General features: G+C 40.4%; 1 long non-coding RNA gene across 1 annotated transcript; it reads right to left on the bottom strand.

Moving 5' to 3' along the window:
* Window positions 1–3,866: 3,866 nt before the first annotated feature.
* Window positions 3,867–9,973, bottom strand: LOC122137647. Its single transcript, XR_006154988.1, has 3 exons — window positions 9,390–9,973; window positions 6,370–6,548; window positions 3,867–4,335 (listed from the first exon to the last, which is right to left on the bottom strand). It is a non-coding gene; the product is annotated as an uncharacterized LOC122137647 (long non-coding RNA).
* Window positions 9,974–19,087: the final 9,114 nt, after the last annotated feature.

Genomic DNA, 19,087 nt, shown 5'->3' on the forward strand with positions numbered 1-19,087 from the left:
TTAGTAGCCACAATATCCTTGCCTGTGAAGCCATTTTTATGCAACACAATGATGGCTGCACGCATTTCTTTGCAGGTCACCATGGTTAACAATGGAAGAACAATGATTTCAAGCATCACCCTCCTTTTAACATGTCAAGTCTGCCATTCTAACCCAATCAGCCTGACATAATGATCTCCAGCCTTGTGCTCGTCAACATTCTCACCTGAGTTAACAAGATGATTACTGAAATGATCTCAGCAGGTCCTTTAATGACAGCAATGAAATGCTGTGGAAAGGTTTTTTTGGGATTAAGTTAATTTTCATGGCAAAGAAGGACTATGCAATTCATCTGATCACTCTTCATAACATTCTGGAGTATATGCAAATTGCTATTATAAAAACTTAAGCAGAAACTTTTCCAATTTCCAATATTTATGTAATTCTCAAAACTTTTGGCCACGACTGTTTTTTTATTGTTTACACTTTTGTGTTTTTTTTGTGTTTTTGTTTTTTTTTTTGTTTTTTGTTTTTCTTATTTTTTTATTTTTTTTTTTGTTGTTTATTTGATTTTATGTTGTAAAATAAGATAACTGCACTTTTTCTAGCAGCATTCAAATGTAAATAAAATTAAAATATCAATCCATTAAACTGTACAATTTGAACAAAATGGCATTTGTGATTTATTGTGGTTTTTATAGCTGCTTTTCCGGCTATTTGTTTAATTGTCCAGTAGAGGGAGGCATAATGCATCTGATACAGTAATAACCGCACCGTTTCACTTGTGTTTGCTCACAGCCACATGGCATTTGTTTTATCACTGTGGTAATTAAAATATTGCGAAGTGTGATAATAAGACATTAATTTGAACAGCGCAAACAAAAATGTTGCTTTACGAGTTGCAATGTCTTAAAATACACTAACTATATTCATAAAGCTATTTGATTAACTGAGGCAAACACTTTGTCATTATGCACACAAGCTTAGAAAGAAGAAAAAAATCAATTTCTGAGTCTGGGAAGACTGATAGCTGATACAAAATGCGTTTTCAATTGCATCCATTTTTTGATTGAACAGTTAAATTAATTAAACAGCAGGCTTTTTGACTTTATTTCTTGAGAATATTAAATTAATTCTTTATAATTGGGTCATTGATCATGGCCAGAGATAAGCTACTTAAGAACTACTTTATTTAATAACTGGTTTACTTTACAGAAGTCCACCACTGTGTACTCAAATCCATTTTTAAAGAGCAGGATGAGAGGAAACATCTTTAAAAACAAATATAAAAGATCTCTGCCACATGATGTGCACATATGGAAGAGCGTTTTATTAAGAGACGGATTTTACCCCTGCCTAACAGAGGAAGCGCTCTCTTTCACTCTTAATCCTTACATGTGACAAAGGCCCTATAATGAAGAGGTCACCATCAGAACAAAGACGGAACACAAGCACCACCCCCACCAGTGTTTGCCTTGTCCGTCTGCTGTCATGTTCGGCCTCCCACCAGTGGATGACTGGATTAAGGAAGGGTTCTGAGGTTTATGTTTGCAAAAGAGGAAGGAAGCACTGCACATGGGTGCCCGGCGTTGAAATCTCATATCTTTTTTTAGAGCAAGGACACAAGCTTCCGCTCCCTGCTTGATTTTTTGGTACTTTTAATCCAAGCACAATAATTTAAAGGGGCTGATTCAGACTGCGCCATACTTCTGTATTAGGAAACGGAGTCTGCAGTCACCAAATAAAATGTTCACAGCTGAGTTTCTTTTTTTACTGATAAGAAAAAACAACAGCGAAGTGATCAAGGGTAGAAGTCAGCAGCTTCAGACATGGCTGAAAGAATGTCTGGCCTCTTTCTCCACAGATGTGTAATCACAAAGGAATGCCTGCAGACCGCTCTGCTTTTCCACCGGCCTCCGTTCGCTCATCTCTAGTCGCTTTCCCACGCCTTCCCCTGGTCTCCAGCCTCTTGCTTTTTTCCCCTAGCCAAGGTTCACAGCACATGAACGCACCTCAGAGGGTCATGCTTTCACAAAGGACACAATGCCACTTCAGTCAGCAAAGCAGCGCACAGACCCCAAAATAGAATTGGTTGTGAGAATAAGTTTGTCTGTCCTCCCATTCATGTGACTGTCATTACTCACACGTACTTCCTCAACATCTGACAAGAGACTCGCTCTATTCTGAGCATCTGTTTGGTGCATTTTCCATCCGAAATGTCAGTCTGTGAAATTAGTACGAGGTTTCAGCCACTTTTGTTTGCTCTACGTGATTGCAATTGGGATAATCAAGAAGTGTCGCAATCCAAAACGAGCAAAAACACATGGTGTAGTTTACTTTCGTTTTGAAGATCACGGACGTTAATCCAGCACAAGTGCATAATGTGGTGTATTCCAGCTAATTTTCTCTTGATTAATGTAACATTGCTGTGTAAACATTCCTCCTTTTCCTTTTTTCTCTCTTTCTCGAGTGCCTGGGAGAGAATAGAGAGCTGACGGGAAAAACTACCTGTTAGTTGTTTATTATTTTCCATTCCTCCAGGTGTATAGTGACTGCTGTGATTATCCATGCTCCACCCAAAACCACCCTGCTGAGTGGAGATGGATGGCTCATGGGGGATAAAAACACACTCGAACACACACTCTTGCATGTTGCTGGGGTGTTGAGACGTGGCTATTATCGTGGTGTTGCTGATGGCCTAGTTTCGATCATATAAAAAGGAGGCTCCTCCGAATGTCTGACCCCGCTTGCTGCCTAGAGCACAGACAGCAGTGAGGCGAAATGACTAATTAAAGCAGACGTTGTTTTTGCATAAATCAAGGTTTGATTCAGACTGACAGTTGGCGTGAAAATTTAAATAGATTTCCTGAGAAGGAAAAGGGAGAACAAATGCAAGCGTTCAGTTGGCATTATGCAATTTGGCGTTAGCCCGACAGGAAAGGGGAGGTCCGCAGGAAGATGTTTTGAAATGAGATCATTAAAGAGTTTGTAGAAGGTGAAGAAGACTGGGGAATGCTTACAGCTTTGTTTCTTCGTTTGGGGTTTTCAGATGTCTGTCTTTGAAGGCGCACAACAAAAGCCAAGCTATCGTTTTTCAAGTGATCTATCGTCACACTGCTCCTTTGCACATTCTAAATTGATTCAATAACATCCCTGTTTTCTATGCCCTTGGCACCGATGCTTGTGGCCATAAATAGCTTCCATATGACATTCGTAACAGCGCATATATATGTGCGATAAAGCGCCGTGCTAGCATCGTTCCATTGTTCCAGTTGAGCAGAATGTAATTGAGAACAGCACGTCAAAGCCAGGGAGAATCATTTATGCACACTCCTTTAATTTCAGAATAATTCTTACAACTGTTGTTTAAGGCGTCATTTTTTAAAGGGAATTTAAATTTATGTTAAATATTTCCATTAGCGCTTTGCACTGAAGGCAGTATGATCATTTAAATAGTCACCCAAAAGGGTTATTAAATAATATTATCTTTACAAATGGAAGCGGGAACAGCCGCTGAAAGCTAATCTAGGGAAATTGATCAGCCGCACAGGCTGTCCTCTGTTTTTCCTTCCTTCCATCCATGAAAATGTACCTCTGTCTTTTTTTTTTTTTCACAGGATGGATGTTGCAGGGTTGCTTGACAGATCCTATTTTACTGATCTTGGTGAATGCTCAATCTTTCCCCCCCCCCCATTTTATTAATCCTCCTAATGTTTTCTCTCCTCCTCCGGCGGCTGATGCACTCTTTGATATATCATTGCTGAAGGGAGCGAGGGAAAATGTCAATTACGACTGTTAAATGTGAACATTTAACTACTGTACGGATGTTGGAACCACTACTGTAGTTTTATAACAGGGCTGGTGCGCTGAAGAGAACGAAAAGCGGATAATTTTCTCGGTTTATTGGTCAGGTTAAGTTGAACCCTGCTACAACATAAGAGAGCCACTCTCAAATAAAATCTAAAAAGTACCCATTTCCCCTCCAAACAGTGCTTTAATGATAAAATGATGTATTTTGTCTCCTAAATGGAGGAATTAAAAGCTTCTTTGTGCTGTTCTCTTCAGCCTGACTCAGACCCGTTAGGAATGATTGCATCTCTATGAGAAGATACTCCATTTTAAAGCCATGACTGGATTTGTTTTTTTCCCTCACATTAATGACCCCTTCCTGGAAATGAGTGTGTGTGTGGCGAAGAGAGAGATGGAGAGAGCGAGCGAGCAAGAGAACAAGGGCTGATGTCAGTGGTCTGTCACCCCTCATGTGGTTATCCCCCGTGGGTCTGCCACTCCATCACTTCCTATCTGTTTACCTCATCGCCACCATATTAAGACTTTCCCCACATAGGGATGATGCACCTACAGTAAACAGCGGAAAAAATTATGTTAGCATCTGTTCGCATTCCTGTGCAGAAACATTACATCCATGGGTCAAAGGTCAGAGCATGTGCAGCCATTATGATAATGATGCTATACGCACTAATAATCATGACTGGGGTGCAAAATTAATAGAAAATACTTTTTGGCTGACATCGAAACTGCATCTTGCATTATTTATTTATTTACTTTTTAATTATAAAAATACGTGGCTTCTTTTATCCCTTTATAATGCCGGTTATTGTGTTGCAGCTGTCAACTGCACCCGTCACAAAAGTGATTTTCTTGACATATTTGTTGTTCTGAGCGACTAATGCAGGGAATATTCCACATGGGATAGAGACAGGAAAAAACGTCTTCAATCCTAAATAAATTTTCCACTAATGTAAAGACTCTCGAGTTATTTTCTTCAGCAGACGGAAGCGTTTCATTTGAATCACACACTTACATCAGCAAGGTCAGACTAACATTCAACCAGTCAATTTAAACCATGTAATGTTGCAGTTTCTGATAAATTAACCAGCTAACTACAGAGTCATTTGTTTTCATTTTATATCCTGGTAAAGAATGATGTAATAATTTGTAACCTGCTGAGCTGCACTGTAACATTAATATGTTTATTTTAAAAGCCAAAATTACAGTTTATGTCTTCTAAATATAACTAAACACTTTCCAAGTGTTAAAACTGCTCTCTCTCTATATATATGCTTAATCATCGAGTAGGTAGAAGAGACAGCCTCTGCCCCAGTTAAATATAAAAATGGTTTTCATTGCTGACTCACATACAGGTGTGTGTATATATCACACGAGACAGCCTGTATTTTAACTCGACTATGAACCATAATCAAGCAGCTCGCTCTCTCATTTGGAGTCAGATATATTAAGAATTTATGGCTGTATAAATTATGTAAACATTTAAAGGTCATCTTTTATTTATGGATACAAACAGCAGCGCTGACAGAGGAACAAACAGCTTGAATACCTAACAGAAACATTTCTGGTCACATCGGTGTTCGAAGTGATTCTAGTCTAATTATCAGTTTCTGACGTGAGCATCAGTTCCTGCAAAGTCAGTCGGGAGAAAAATGCTCTTTACTCTTTTAAAACTGGCTAATAAGGCAAAGCGAAGAAACTATTGTCTCTTTTGCACTGATTAGCTCTTTGCCTAGCGATTTTATGCAAGACTAAGTGAGAGGATCACAATTCAATTATTCCAGAAAGCAAAACCTTAAGGCCACCAAATTGCGTAAAGACACTATTTGAGTGTCTTGGAGAGAAATTTGTGTCATTGGAAATTAAATGCTTTTGTGGCGCAGGAAGGTTAGTGTTGTTAATGGTATTAGGGAATGTGGTGTTCTGAGATGATTAAAATCTGTGTTGGAGAGAGAAAGAGAGGGGTGAGAAAGAAAAGAGGAGGGGAAAAAAAAATCAATAGCTGCAAGCACAGCTCCCGCTTTAGATGGACATCTCCTGTCTTTATGCACCCTAATAGAAAAATAAGAATTAAATCAAAATCGCCACATTAATTTGGTATCCATCAGTCTCGGGGGAGATCATCTTTACCAATTATTATTCACTAGGTTATTATATCTTCTAATCAAGCCTCTTAAGAAAAAAAAACAGTCCAATGGAAGAGACAGGCTGTGTTCCTTCCACTTCCCCCCTCCCCCTGCTGGCTTGCATTGCACTCATTGTACTTGTGCTTATTATGTTTCAAATGACCGAGGTACGGCTGACATTCTGGCTGCATGCAGAGAGGCCCAGCCTCTGTTAATGACGCAGCTCATAGTCCTAAGAGCCTCAGCTCCTCACCCAACCACCCACGCCCCAACCCCCAACACACACACACACACGAACACACAGGCTCTAATGAAGAACCACCAACACAATTACAAACCCCAGTGTGCCTCTGCTGGAAGAGGGGAGGAGGTTATACACATAGTCACTCAAAGGGAGGAATATTGCCATCATGTGTGCACACACACACAAATATACACACAATTACTGTTTTCTTACTGTGGCCAGGGTGGTCTGATGATCACAGATAAACATGGACCGTATGCACACATGTTCAGACACACGACTTGCACACCATCATCTCATCTTGTCCTCCCACTCTCCGGAGCGCTGATCCCTGGAGGTCTGCCTGCCTGTCCATGTCCCTCCATAAGCATCCCTTTTGCCAGGCTTCATCTCTACAGGTGAGGAGGGGGTCAGAGAGGATCAATGAACGCATGCATAAATTGGTAAATGAATGTGTGTCCTCTGTACGCTCTGTTGCTTCCAAAAAGACCAGTGGTTGGTTCTCCTTTGAACAATTTCAAATTTAGTTTCAATTTACGCACATTAAAATGACAGCAGTGGTTTTTAGCAGTAAAGTCACAAACGCTCTGCAATCATAATCGGGATTAGCTCATCAGTTGTAGTTACATGACTATAACACTAGTACTTTCTGACAACAGAGTAAGATTCAATTATTAAAATGTGCCTGACAGTTTGCAATATATACACGTTGTTACATGTATAAACGTTAGTTATCCAATGTTTTTCTCTTTAGTGTTAACATGTTTATATCCCTCATTATTAGGGTTATTATAGAGTAGTTATCTAAAATTGAAACAAAACATAAAATCTTTTTTTTTTCCAGGTAGTTGTCAAAGCAAACAGTTTTTTTATTTTTAGTTTTACTTCATGTATTAAAACAACTACAACTGAAATAAAAATGAATAAAAGCTAAATAGATATAAAAAATAAAAACTACTAAAAAAAATCAGATAAAACTAAAATGAAAATGCAAAACATAATGTAATCTAAATATTATAATAAAATGTAATAGTTTCTATTATACTACAATAACACTATATTTTTATTGTAGTGAAATTACATAAACAAATAATATATATAAAAATAAATAAAAAACAATGATTATATACAAAAATGTAATTAAAATATTTTAATGAAAATTAAGTGTGCACATAAACACATATTATATATAAGCATACATATCTTGTCTCAGTGAGAAAAACAGCTTTTCGCTTATCACACAAAGTAAAACCTCAATGCACGCAAGTCTCACATAATCTGAAGCATGACGCTAAACTCCGAAGAGTTGCCCCACTCTTGCTCCTCTCTCTCCCTCATGTTACCCCCCTCTCCCACTAAGGAGTGGCAGCAAGTCCCTCCTCGCCCCCCTTGTTGTTGTTTTCTTGCTCAATGAAATAATCTCCCACCCCCTTCATCCCTCACCCCATGCCACCCCCCGGCCCAGTCTAGGTCAGAGGGCCCCCCTCAGCCTGTTGCTGATTGTGAGTGCAGCGGCAGGGAGAAAAAGCACACAATTAGGCACAGATGGCTGTCTGCCTCGTGGTGCCCAGCTCGGCTCCCGCTGCAAAGGGCCATTCTGCCGCCTCTCACGTCGCCCGCAAGTGTAATTTAAATGAGAGATCAATGAGCGTCATAAAGTAACAGTTCCAATTATTCTGCCTTTTATTTTCTGTTCCTCCTGAGCATCTGGGGGCAGATCCATGTTTTCTCTTTTCACCGTGAGACAACATCGGCTCAAATGATGCCACTATCTTTTGGATTACAGGAATTCTGTTGTTCAAATCGTAATGTTATCACCTTGTCTCACTCCCCTGATGATCTGAGGGGAAATAGGGTCAGATTAGCCGGGTTAATCCATAATCCCTGAATTTAGCTATTGAGGTAACTGGAGACAAATGCAATCAAGTTTGATCAAGTAACTTATCTTAAAATTTAATTTCCATTTCACTGGACACCATATTATCAGATTTCCACTGCTATTGTACAGGATAATGTCTTCACATTCATTTGCAAGCACAATCTCATTGACACGTGCAGCCTTGTAACTTTTATACACTACGTGCCAATTTTGATAATTGATCACAACTTGATTAAAAAAAAAAATTCAGGCGATTTCAAAACAATGCTCAGCCATGATGCAAATATGGATTAATAATATCAATAACGAACTGACTGCACTTCTAAAGTCGTCTTTAAAAAAAAAAAAAAAAAATAAGAGAGAGAGAGATGACATAACATAAAACACAACCTAAAGCGTTAAAAAAAACAACAGCCTTACAGCGTTTTCGGCTCTTCGTCATTGACATGTTTTGTAAACAGTAAGCGACGCTAAAAAAAAAAATACAGCGTGCAATGTGCATAAATCGGGCACCTACACTCTTTTGCCTTTTCACGGCGAATAAAAGTTTTATCGTTTAAGTATTGTCCGCTAACGTCACTTTGATTCCTTGAAGTGAGGCAGAATAAACCCTGAAAGGACGCTCCTTCAATCTGCTGTTCGTAACTAACACACACACACAAACACACGCACGCAGTCACTCACTCACTCACACACACCGAGACTCAATTACTGCCCAATTCCCTTCTTCATCATCTCCTGCTACACCGGCCTCTTCCAAAAGCAAATCGAAAAGGGAAAACAAAGAGCAACGTTACCTGAAGTGATACTTCGAACCCGATCGAGGCGGAATTACGCGAAGTGTCAAAACTAAGGGTAAGTTTTGAATTTATTGCGAGCTGGATCAGTTATTTCATTGGCGAATCAATGTTGTGTCGCGGGCTGGCTTGATTTCTTAGCGAGGGCAGCTAACTCGATAGTTTCTTTAGGTTGGCTACGCGTGTCCCTCGAGCGTAAAAAGCGTTAAAAAAAACTTGTCAAAAGCATTTCAACGGCGTTGTCGTGAAAAGCCGATCGAGAGAAATATTCCGATGCGACTGCGAATAGCGCAAAACTTTACGAGTGGACACAATGTTGCGCGCGGGGGTTGTGACTTCATAATAGGAATCTGCCTTTGTGCCCTCTCGCGTGCGCTTTAACTGCTACGTTTTTAAATGTAAACTGTTGGTAAACACTCCTTAATGTTTCCAAACATTTCAAAAGAGCAAGCGCTTCCCCGTCGTTCGTTTGGGTAGGTAAAAATGTAATATTTGATTTTATAGGGCTTATTTGAAGAGGGCGATGCGGGAGAGTCACTTGGAGGAGCTGACGCTACCTTTGGTCTGTTTAATGTCCGTCTCTCAGATGATGGCAAAAGCTAACAGCTCTTCATTGAGACAACATGATAAAAGCATTTACTTTACAAATCCTTTTGATAAAAGCTGTTAAATGCAGACGGTTTCGTATTTTCGATGGGGAAATCGCCTGCTCGGTCGGAGCGGGTCGCTGGTGTTGAGTTGGAGCTTCGCGGTGCTCTTATCTTTGTTGCTTCCTTAAAGAGCAGCAGCTGCCGCCTGGCCGAGTTGTTGAAATTTATCCCTTTGTGTATATTACAATATCCTCCATTTTTTCTGCCCTCTAAACAACAAGCCTCACGCCATCTTGGTTAATTTGAACTGGCGGATCCGTGTGTTCTTAGGACTCGACCTGCACATGTCGTTACAGGCAGAAAGTTTAGAAATGTCTTATGTGGTGGCGGTGACGTCATGTGAAGTTTAAGTAAAATGTGAGGTTTTGCTAAGAAAGCGTCCAATTTGTTATCTCGCTTGACATTGGTGGAAAACTCTGCTTTTCGGTTAGTTTTGCTGTTGGAATGACACCGGATGAATAAATACAAATATTTTGATGTGATCTTGAGAATGGTACGCGCTGTTTAATGATTCGGTGTTTACAGGTGGAATGAATGACATCAGCGCGTAATGATGTCATTTAGTGAGGCGAACTGTTTATTGTCTTTTCTTTGTCTAAAATTAATATATATATTTTTAAGTTTAAATATTTCACAATTCACATGAAGCATTTCTTAAGAATGTGATGTGATGATGAATCAGTGAACTATGGTTTCACATCCATTTCAGAGATTTTTTTTTTTTTCCCTCGAATGACCAGAATCGTATTTTGATCCTTTCAGACATAGGCTATTTGAGTTTGTCACATGAATTTATGGCCCACGTTAATAATTATGGTCTCACTGTAGGCTACAGTCATTTCCTCATTTAAAAGACTTCATATGTTGTATTTAGATTATGATATGCATATGTACTTTTGTATAGAGCCTGTGTTTTATTTGTGCATGTACACACACACACACAGTGTGTAGCTAAAGATCCTCAGTAAATTTGTAGTGGTTTGTGAATGAACAGTCCTCTCCACCTTCAAAAAAGCAAGTGTTACTTATTTGAAAGTTTCTGTTATGCAAGTCATGAACTTTTTACAATTAGTGGTCAGCCATGCAAAACCCGCAGGCTCGCCATAGGTTGGTTAAATGGCTGGACTGTGTCTGTTTTGTATCAGTAGGGCTCTGTCTCATCTAGCCCAGTGCCCTAGTCATTATGCATGGAGCAGGCTGTTGTTTTTACAGAATGCCTCAGATGGAGAAGTCAGTGTTTCCACCTCCCATCTCTTTGTCTGAGTATGTGCTTCTGCTAAAGCCATGAGAGCAGGGGAGCAGATGTTTAGCCAAACATCCTGACGCGATGCTTTTCTCTTGTGGGAATGCCGCCTCTTCCTCCCTGTTCCCGATGCATCGCCTTGACAGCTGCTTGATTTCATGGAACCGCTAAGAAGCCATTAGCGGTATCAGTGAATTGAAACGGAACAGTCTCACCCACTCTTTTCTTCCATTAGAAATGACTATTGTTGGATGTTTTTTTTTTCCTTTCTTTGTGAGCGTGTGTGTGTTTGTGTTTATTATAAGCACACAGAAGATCTCTTATATACTTGTGCTGTTTTTCTTACCACGAATTAGAGAGAGCAAATCTGTCAGGGCCTGTTTGTGCTGTTGGGGTTTGAAAGGATCTCACACTGTGCTCTCTCAAGCACACCCAGACCACTGGATGTCTGTAGCTGCGAAGACAGAAAAAAAGAACTTTGCTCGGGGTTAAAGTGTCAGCCACACGTTTCTGTCCAGGATGTTTGTTGTTTTTCCGACAGGATATGGGTTAGGCTTGTGAGAAGATGTTCGTATCTAGGAATTAGTTTCATTTGGGATCTTTAGAAAGATCTAGTTTAAGCTCTTTTTGCATGTCTTTGTTGTGCGTACAACAACAAATTATTGTGGTGTAATGAGCTGATTACGAGAAAATGTGGGCTGTAAGAAATGGGTCTCGAGTGCAAAAGCTGTCGAATGCAAGTTTAGCTCAGGCAATCCCAAATGCACATGAGTTTAGGTTTATAATCACACTTCCTACAAAACCGGGTGCTGATCAGTGTGGTTCATTTAAAGATGATTTGAATTTATTGGATGTTCCACTCATGCTGTTACATATGAATGACTGGAGAGCAGTTAACACGCACAGCCCTGCCTGTGTCTCATAGTCTAAATGGCTCTATGGGGTTTCATGCTACATCTTATTGGATTAGATGATATTATAGTCAACTGCAGTGTATAACATTGTGCTTTCACTTTAACAACTTACTTGACACCCTTTCTTGAAGATTACTTATGCCTCGGTTATGTTTGGTAAATGAACCCTCTATTTTTAGCATTGTAAAACCCAGTTCAGATTATTTAAAACCTTTTCTATGATTTAAAATATAATATATATATATATATATATATATATATATATATATATATATATATATATATATATATATATATATATATATATATATATATATATATATATATAGGATTTTGTATTGGCACACAAACCACAGCAAGGTGGACCATTTAAAAACATAGTTCTTTCCTCAGCGTCATTCTGGATACAGACACATTATTTGCAGCATCTTTAGTGACAACCCATTGATTTAGGTTTTTAAACCTGCATCAATCATTGCGCTGTTAATGGCAAAATTGATTTCAGTGAACTTCGGAAAGCTCAGCCTAGAGTTTCTGGACAGTCATTTGATTTAACCGTTCTATAAAAGTCAGAAGCAGCGAGAAGTTCTCACCTGATCATAACACCTATCATTTAAAGAGCTAGAATGGAAGCATGGGCTTGATTATACAAGCTGTGGTGTGCCACGTGTGTGGCCAGTAACTGCCAAATGAATCAGCCCCGAATACTCTATGCTGGAAGGTCAGCGGTGAATTTGTTTTCCGAGCAGGTTGCGTCCTTGCACTCATAACGACTTGGCAAATCACCTTGTAAATACTGACAGATACACTTCCCCGTGCTGCTTTGTGAGAAGACAGTTGGCATGACGCTAAACGTATCATGGATAAGTGCATCTCTATCTTGACTTACTTGGCTAATGATTTATTTTGTCGTTAGCAAACAGCTTTGATTGTAGAATTTCCTCTCAACAGTTGGCTCTTACATAATAGCGGGTTATGTGGGTTGCTGTTTAGCATGAACATTAGCGCTTGGGAGACAACTGTTTGTGTCAGCAGAAGCGCAAGTTGGTCGCGGCAGACTTGATAATTGTGTCGCAAACATGATCTTCTTTACCTTTAGCCTGCTGGTCCGTGGTAACGAGGCAGAGGAGCTGGAGATTCGCGTTTCTGCAGACAGTTAAATGAATGGGCTTTTCTACCAGCAGCTGAAGCAGGTCACACCAATCTGACTTTGTTTTCAGATAAACACAGAGAGGACACAGGGCGAATTTCAGAGGCAGGCAATTAGTTGCTTTTTGGTTCAGCGTCCCTCGGGCCTCTGTTTATCATTCAATGTGAGAATATCCCTGATGAAACTCAAGGTTATTTTTGTTGGGCTGTCTGAGCGCTTGTTTTTCACAGACAAGGTGAAAGGGTTGATTTTTCCCTCAAGAAAGGCTTCATATTGAGACTTGAGAAAGAAAAATCTCCTTTGCTGTAACTTCACAGTAAGGAATTAAGCTTCGGGAAGTGTACGTTCATAATACGTGTGTATCTTTTTCTTCCAGCCTCTGCTGTTAATCAACGAGGCTGATCTTGTGCTCGACACCTGAAGGTCGTCATTCTGAAACCTCTCTGTGCGCCTGTTGTTCTGCTTTCCATCTGCCCCCTTCTCTTTTTCTTTCTATCTATCTCTCTCAGCTCCTCAATGAGGGTTTGAGTGCATTAGTGTTTCCGGGCAGAGGAGTATTCTGGAGAGATGAGGGCTGTTTTTTTCACCCTGCGCCGCTTGTGTCTCCAGTGTTGTTTGCCCTCCAGGAGACTGTCATGTTGCCTGTGCCGTGGGTTGCCACTGCGGTGCTCCGTTTCCCCCGCTGAGATAATGGAGCCCGCATTTGAAATGCCAGTAGTTTGGCCTATTTGTTCTAGTACTTATCGCTATATTTGAATCCAGAGTAGAAATAGCCATGATTTCAGGAATGGCTGGAATGATGCTTCTCTTGTGGGAGAGGGCAGAAGGGAGGCTGGGTGGGATTTGGCGAGAGCTGTGGGATGGGAGAGAATCTACTGCACTGTGACAGCTGACTGCAGGACATGCAGTATTTGACCCTCGCACACACATACGCACTCAAAGACATTCAGAGATTGTGCTCAAGCAGCCCCCTCTTATTTATTGATCTCGCTGCATTTAAAATCTGGTCACTGCAACCACAAAGCCTTTTCATTTTAGCTGCGCTGGCAAAGAGCACCTCGGCACAGCAAGAATTTCGAAAATTTTAATTTGCGCAGAAAGGCCCACGAAATGACAAGGATGAGATGGAGACAGAGAGACAGCAAAAGGATTGAAAATAGAATCGTTTTAACTGACACTGTAATGTGCTTTAGAAACCGAAGCCCTTTTTGTTTTGCCTAAGTTTGCTTGCTCTCACATTTACATAATCTTTTTATTTAAGCTCTTAAGACATCAACATGGTTAGTAGGGCAGTTTAGTGGAGGACACCAGCATTTAACCCTGACATGATGACACATGAAGAAGTAAGGTTTTTGTTTTTAAGTAAAATAATCTAGCCTGGTTTAAACTAGGTCTTGAACAGTAAACAAACCACTGTTGGATTAGCTGAGAGGTTTTATAAAAAGATCTCCAGATTGAGAGAGCTGGATTAAGGGTTCTAATCTGCGATCGCGTGAAGGTGCATCATGGTGTGTTCCTGGAGTCTACAGACATGGGATAAGGCACTTCAGCAGGCCTCATGCTCACCGATCCGCAACAAATGTGTGTGCGTGTGTGTTTTGAGGGGGGCGTCTGTCTCGGTCATTAGAAATTAGGCTGAGGCTGCTTTGTTTAAGGTTGGAACGGACGGGTAATTCTTTGTTTAAATAATGCAATCAGTTGAAGAGATAAGGTTAAGGACTGCAGGTTGTTTAGGTAGCAAAAGAGTGTTTGTGTCATCAGATTGTTCAGTGAAACAGTCTGTGGTGCGGTTGTTTCACATGACACTCAAAATGAGAGGAAAACACTGCATCTGCTCTCTTTCTCTCAGTTTCTATCTCTCTGTATTATCTCTGTTAGATGGGTAGAAAGCTGTGAAACCCGTCTGTAATATGAGCAGTCAGTAAACTTGGCAATAGCAATAGAAGAAGCCTGATCCGGAGGCCATGAAGAGCCTCTTGTTGAGTCCTTTGAGTGCTAGTGTGTGTATGATTGCGTGGAAGTGCACCTGTATGTTTGTTCTGATGGCAAAGGATCATATGGACGCATTCTAGGCCGAAGGATGAAATGAACAGTAGAGTGAGCAGTGCATCCTTATTTGACCACGGTGTATGTGTGCTAGTGCCTCTGTAACCGAAAGCCTTGTTTTGTGCTCTTAGGGTTTTATCTGAGTGTGTGTTCGTGGGTGTGCACATGCATACTGTGACTGTGCATCTATGTGTGTTTGTGTGTGTGTAGAGATGGAAATATCCTTTGCTCCTGCAGGCTAGAATAAATCCTGTGTGAGAGCTCCCTGGTGTAATCCAAACACTGCCAGCTAATTTAAGCGTGCAGCAGGAGCAACAGCATCTTTCATGAAAACAATGCATTCAGTCTAGAGCTCATCTTCACTTCCTTCAGTCATCTATCCAGCCATCACATTGACTTCAACGTTACAGCTCAAAACATAACCCAACCTCTCAACATACTATCACAAATCCAAAATTACAGGCCCAACACTACACCTCAACATGCCACTTTGACTGAACATCCCTACACAATGCTCAGTTCACCACCATAACCACATACACTTTAGCTCATTGGAGACAACAACGGAACACAGGCCCAACACATCACCAGATGATCCAACCCAACACTTCAACATGCCACTTGACAGAACATCCCAACACAATGCTCAGTGCACCACCATAACCCAAAACAAATACAAACCACCACACAACCCTATACTTTAGCTCAGGTCACTACAACCCAACACTACAGCTAAATATGCTACCGGATGACCTGAAATAACAGCCCAATACACCACTTGACTGAACATCCCAACAACATTCTGAACACACTATCACAACTCACCACCATTGCCCAACTTGCCACCAGAGGCCAGTTGCATAAACTTAGCCACCATGTTAAGACTGTGTTTAAAGAAGTAGTTTGACCAACAAGCAGTTACCAAGGGGTAATCAGTCTTACTTTGTCAATACAAATACGACCAATCTACCTTTTCATAACTGAATTAGAAAAGTTATGACCAGCAGTCTTTAAGAAAAATAATTAGATGACTAACTTTTTAAGACTAGTCTAAACGGTTTATGCAACTGGCCCCTGATGAACCAACATGGCACTTGACTGAACATTCCAACACAATGCTTAAAGCCCTATTTATTCTTCTGCGTCGAACCTACGCTGTAGCTACGCCGTATGCTATGTGTAGTACGGCGTAGCCTGATGCACACCTCTCCAAAAATCTAACAGGCGTCAATTCTACGCGGTCCACAAGCGCTGTGATTGGTCTTCTACATTCCCTCCCTCCATAAGTGCTTGAGTTTTATGTGTGTTTATGTGCACTTTAATATATTTTAATGTTACACCTTCTTATATTAAATAAAACAAAGCAAAGAACAAGTGTCTTATCATTTATTATACTACATAGCATTATACATCACTTGTTGTCCGTGACCAACAATGTTGATCTGCCATGGTACAAGTCCTTGTGATGATTGAAAGAATGCCATCTTCTCTTGTTCCGTTGTTGTCTCCTTTTTGTAGTTTTAAATAATAATTTATTGATAATTTTTTTTTATTGATAATTTTTCAGCCAACATGTTAGCTATAATGCTTCTCTGATGAGCCGCTTCTTCTTTGGCTTTTGCAGTGGTACTGCGGGTTACACCAGCAACATGCCCGTGGACACTGCATACTAGCAGTTTGCGTGTGTACTGCACGTCGATGTGGACAGAGACGCAGAAGTATAAATGAAAACTGACGCATGACAGATGCAGAAGTATAAATCAACCTTAACACACCACCATAACCTAACACTGCACACCCAGTAGACCACTACAAGATGACCTAATACTGCAGCTCAACACACTCCCCCCCACCTAAACACTTAAGCCCAACACACCACCAGGTGACCCAAAATAACAGCTCAATACACCACTTGACTGAACATCCCAACAACATGCTCAACACACCACCACAGCTCAACACTATCTCTCACACAATCTCAGAACAACAAATCAACCCCACCAAATGAGTCAACTCAACACAACACTTGACTAAACATCCAAGCACCATTACTTAAAAATACATCTGAACTCCACACTTACCCTCCACAACGACTCAATTCACCACTTTTGTGAACATCCCAAAAGCATTCTAAGCACACCCACTACAAGCCAACACTATAAACTTAGTAAAGCACCATGACTTAAAGCAACAGCTTAAGCCACTTCCACAACCCACACTACAGTTCAACATGCTGCTTGACTGAACATCCCAGCTCCACCCTAACCCAACACTACACATCCAACAGACCACTACATGACCCAGCACAACAGCTCAACGTGCCATTTATAACATCTCCACAACATAGCTCAAAACTCTACCATAACCCATGACCCCAACACAACAACTCAACCCACATCATGACCCCAAATTATACCCAGCACTACAGCCCAAGGAATAGTCCACACAAAAAGGAAAATTTTGTCATTATTTACTTACCCTCATGTTGTTCCAAACCTGTATGACTTACTTTCTTTAATGAAAAATGTTGGGAACCAAACAATATTGGTGCCCACTGGCACTGGCTACACTCATTTCTCAGAATATGGCTCCACAGAAGAATACAAGTCACACAGCTTTAAAGTAACATGAGGGTGAGTAAATGATGACAGAAGATTTACCAGAACAACAACAGCAATCACCTTCCTCAGCATACTTCAGACCATCATGTCACTAATATATTGTAATATTTGTTGGAAACATATGTTTTATATTTGTTTTAAAAGGCAGGCATTTTTTGTCATTGTTGCTGCTTTACTGGTTTGACGTCAGGTTGATGGCGAGAGCTTTCCCGTTAGGTGTGTTGAGCTTAGGGATGATAGATGACTATCTGGTTGGTTTGTGTGTGTCAGTATGTTTGTTCGTATGTGTGCATGTGTTTGTGAGGAAGGCGTGACAGCTGCATAGGCAGCGGGATTGACCTTCACGCAGAGAAATCTCAAGTCCTGTTTGATTACACGGTATTCTGCTGCTTTCCGTTCTTTTGCGCTTAACTTAATTCGCGAACATTGTTTAATCTGTGATCGGCTTCTTTTGACTGCCAGTGTTATTGTTCTGGGCCCTCAATTAGGGTACATGTTGTTCAAATAATATGGTCACATGTAAGGCTGTTATCTTTGTTTTTTGAAATGGTGGTATTGTGCCAGTACATACTTTGCTTGATATAAAGTGTCCTTAAAGAGTTTAAAATGATGTTTGAACACTGTTAAAATCACAAGGTCTCAATTTCTCTTTGTGGTTTACTAACATGTAAAGTGTTAGATTTAGTATTGTACAGTTCTGCTCATGTTTACGCTTTTAATAGTTGTACATAAGTCTCTGGTTTGTTCTGGGAGGTGAGAACTACCCACTGTTCTTAGCAAGTTCTTGGGTTTCTCAGCATGGATTGCACATTTGGCTATATGATGCTTGAGAAGTCAACAACAGATGATATTAAGAGCAGGATGAAACACCTTACATTACCCATTTTTCTCATATTTTCCTTTAACATTGTGCGCTTATAGGTTTGTAATGTCATCAGAGACAATTAAAAGTGTGTGTGTGTGTGTGTGTGTGTGTGTGTGTGTGTGTGTGTGTGTGTGTGTGTGTGTGTGTGAGAGAGAGAGAGAGAGAATTCTCAACTCATTAAAATGTTTTAAATTATGACATTTACAAGATTCCTTGGACTGACTATCGTGAACAAACATTTCAAGTGCATGTTCTCGAAAGCTCTTGTAAGGCTTTGCATTTTACAGGATTTCACTTAAAACCTAACCTAAAGTAAAGCCTCTGATCATTTTCCCATTAGTTTGTTTGTTTTCGTATCTGGGAGTGCCTAAAACATGTTTTCTGTTCCTGCCGTGTCTGGCGATGACTGCAGAGCTTCAGAAACTTTCCCACATGTTCTACCTTTGTTTAAAAAGCGCACCATTTCATGTGGAGACACATGAGTGTTTTCTCTCTCTCTCTTTCTTTCGCTCACTCTTGTTCTTCCTTTTGCTTCCATCTGGTCTTCATTTCCACCAGACTTCAAAGGTGAAGGAAATCGAGGATAGGAAATGGGTTGAATATTAATTTGGCCTTATTGTCACGAGTTGTGTTCTGCACAGATGAACTTTTACCACAAATGTAAAGCCAAATTACCGCAGTGTTTAGCAATCTGTTCAAAGACGATTGCTGTGTCCTTGTGTTAGAGAGAGCAACTCTTTGTGTGTGTGTGCGTGTGAAGCACGGT

The sequence above is a fragment of the Cyprinus carpio genome, chromosome B6, assembly GCF_018340385.1.
Source record: "Cyprinus carpio isolate SPL01 chromosome B6, ASM1834038v1, whole genome shotgun sequence".
NCBI classification, from domain to species: Eukaryota; Metazoa; Chordata; class Actinopteri; order Cypriniformes; family Cyprinidae; genus Cyprinus; species Cyprinus carpio.